The 3,387-nt window shown below is 39.8% G+C and overlaps 1 non-coding gene across 1 annotated transcript; it reads left to right on the top strand.

Annotated features, from left to right (window-relative positions):
- Positions 1-1,667: 1,667 nt before the first annotated feature.
- On the top strand, positions 1,668-1,775 carry LOC112713172 (small nucleolar RNA R71). The gene has a single exon (XR_003158146.1). It is a non-coding gene; the product is annotated as a small nucleolar RNA R71 (small nucleolar RNA).
- The last annotated feature ends 1,612 nt before the right edge of the window (positions 1,776-3,387 follow it).

The following is a 3,387-nucleotide window of genomic DNA, read 5'->3' on the forward strand; positions in this document are numbered from 1 at the left end:
TCGAGGTCTTCAAGAAAGGTCTTCCGAGTAGGATAGACGATGGCTTATCTGAGTCATTTTGGGGCATCTCCAGGATGTAAAAATCAATGGGGAAAGTGAGACCTTTAATGCCCACCAATACATCTTCAGCTACTCCAGCCACTGTAATAATACTTTTATCTGCTAACACAAAATGAGCTACCGACCTTTTTAAGGGAGGGAGCCTCAAAACATCATATACAGATAAAGGCATTATACTAACACATGCTCCTAAATAACACATGCAGTCAGAAAATATCACACCTCCAATGGTACAGTTAACCTTGCATGGACCTGGATCACTACATTTTTTCATGTATATTTCCCATTAAAGCAGATATAGAACTTCCTAAAGGAATAGTTTCTAATTCATTAATTTTGTCTTTATGTATGCACAAATCTTTTAGAAACTTTGCATATTTAGGTACCTGTTGAATGACTTCAAAAAGGGGAACAGTTACCTCAACCTTTTTGAAGATTTGTACCATTTTGGGATCAGGTTCCAACTGCTTCCTGGGCTTCCTTGCAAGTTGTGGAAATGGAATAGGAACGGCGTCTTCTATAGTGTCTGCGCCCTTTGGTGCTTCTTTCTCTGATTTGGCGTCTTCATCTTCAGCCATGTCCTGTATGCTCTTTTCTTCTTCAACATCTTCTATTTCCACTACCTCTTCAGCTAAGGTGTGTTCAGGTGGATTTGGCTCTTCCTGATTCCTCTCTTGCAGTGTGGTTTTGGACCTTAGGGTGATGTCATTAATACCACCCTTTGGGTTGGGTAATGGTTGAGAGGGGAGTCCACCAGATCTTGAGGACTGGTTGTTGGAGTTGTTCATTGATCCAATCTGTGAGACAAGGGCTTGCAAAGTAGAATTCAAACCATTCAGAGTAGAAGTAAGGTTGTTTTCCATGGCCTGCTGTCTCCGATCAATAGATACTAGTAACTCATCATTAGGAGATGAAGAGGGGTAAGTGATCTGAGAGGTCTGCTGAGATGCTTGAGGCTGTCTTAAATGAGGTGCTCTGTAGATCTGATTCTGATTCTGTTGCCTGAAGTTGTTATTGTTATTCCACCTCTGATTTCCATTGTTATTTCTGCCTCTTCTGTTATGATTGTCCCTCCAACCCTGGTTAGAATTGTCTCTCCAGCCTTGGTTAGAGTTATCCTGCCATCCTTGATTATAGTTACCACCTTGATTATACCCTTGATTGGGGCGTTCATGAAAGTTATGAGTGGCTGCTACAGTATTGTCTTCTGGTTGGAGTTGCAGACACTCATCGGTATAGTGACTGTAATCTGCACAGATTCTGCATACTCTTTGTGGAACCAACTGCTGGCTGTGCTGTGGTGGAGAAGGCTGAACTTGCTGAGGCTGTTGTTGATTCAGTTGCATCTGCTTCAGCAAGATGGTCATTTCACATAAGCTCTGAGCTATAGCAGCATTCTCTTTACTAGTGGATACCTCTGCAATAGCTCTTGACCAACTTTGTTTTTGCCTGTGATTCCTAGTAGAGTCAGCTAAGTCGCTGATCAATTGCCATGCTTCTTCCGTAGTCTTGTACTTTTTCATAGAACCATTGCTAGCACCTTCCAATGTGGTCCTATCTTGAGATTTCAAACCCTGTGTAAAGTAGCCGAGCAACGCTATCTTGTCAATCATATGATGGGGGCATGCTTCTCGAAGATTATTGAAGCGTTCCAAGTATTCATAGAGGGTCTCATATTCATCCTGAACGATCATAGACATGTCCTTCCTTAGCTTATCGGCAACTTCAGCTGGAAATAATTTCTCCAGAAACTCTCTCCTAAGTGTATCCCAGTTGGAAATAGTTATTCCAGGTTGAGTGTAGTACCACTCTCTTTCCTTTCCCTCTGGAGAAAACGGGAAGGCTTTCAACAGAATGGAGATTTCATCAGTGCCATCACGCTTAACAGTAGAACAAGCAGTCTGTAAATCCCTAAGATGCTTGATAGGCTCTTGAGCAGGTAAGCCATGAAACTTGGGCATCAAGTTGAGTAGTGAAGACTTTATTTCAAAATCTACAGCTACTGCTGGGTGGTGTGCCTGGAATGGTTGGAGCGTAAAATCAGGGGCTCCTTCCTCCTGGATAGTGACTCTTCTGGGTGCTGCCATGTCACCTGCACGTAAATGAACTGGATCAGTAGAAAGGGAGCTTGTTTCTTCCTTAGACAATGGTTCAGGTTCGTCCTCAAAGAGGAGTCGCCGACACCGAGCTTGCCTTATACGTGAAAGAGTTCTTTCAATCTCAGGGTCAAATACTGGAAAGCTTGGATCAGGAAGGGAATGCATCATTTAACGAAAGAAACATACAGCTCATAGTGACAGAATGAAAAGAAAAATTGCAATTAAAATAAATACCAATCAATAAATTAGCACACTGTTGCAACTCCCCGGCAACGGCGCCAAAAATTGACGTGGCAGAAATTGGCGAGTTAAGAATTTATTAATAGGGATACGTTGCAAGTACAATCCTTAACCAACCAAAAATCCGCTTATCAATTTAAAAGGGGTTGTCACAATATTGAAAATTAAAATAATCGTAGTATGAATCCCAGGTCGTCTCCCAACGAGTTGCAGAGAGGTATGTTCTTATTATTGGTTACGGGTTTTGTAAATTGGGGTTTTGAAAGTGGGGAACAAGTAAATTAAAGGACAAATAAAATAAATGATTAACTATAAAATAAACTCTTGGCAAGATATGAAAATTCAGAAGTCCTATCCTAGTTACTCCTATAAGAATGGAAATTAATCCCACTTAGTTAACCTTTGCGTAAGCAAGGGAAAGTCAAGTGAACCAATTGGTTGGATTTCCCAAGTTCTAGCCAAATCCTAAGGAAAGACTAGAGTTAGTGGAATTCCAGTTAATTAGCCGACATAACAATCAATCATAAATAGTTGGTAACTCAAGAGCTTCCAGTTAATCAATTAAAGCCAATAATATAAAAAGCTAAATATGAATCTTAGATTTGAAATACCTCAAATAACATACATTCAAAGCAAGAAAATCTAACATGGACAATATTCATAAGCTAATTGGGCAACATAAATCAAATACAAATAAAAACATTTAAAGTATCTCAAAGTAGAAGAGAAGTCAAAATAAAGGAATATTGAACTTGATATGAAGATGAGATAAATCCTAATTTCTAAAAATCCTAATCCTAAATCCTAAGAGAGATGAGAGAGCCTCTCTCTCTAAAAACTACATCTAAATCCTAAAAAGTGAATTATGAAAGCATGATTATGAATGGATGCATTCTCCTACTTTATAGCCTCTAATCTGTGTTCTCTGAGCCGAAAACTGGGTCAGAAATAGCACAGAAGTCGCTGATTGTGAAATCTGGTCCTTACA

The sequence above is a fragment of the Arachis hypogaea genome, chromosome 9 (assembly GCF_003086295.3).
Source record: "Arachis hypogaea cultivar Tifrunner chromosome 9, arahy.Tifrunner.gnm2.J5K5, whole genome shotgun sequence".
NCBI lineage: Eukaryota > Viridiplantae > Streptophyta > Magnoliopsida > Fabales > Fabaceae > Arachis > Arachis hypogaea.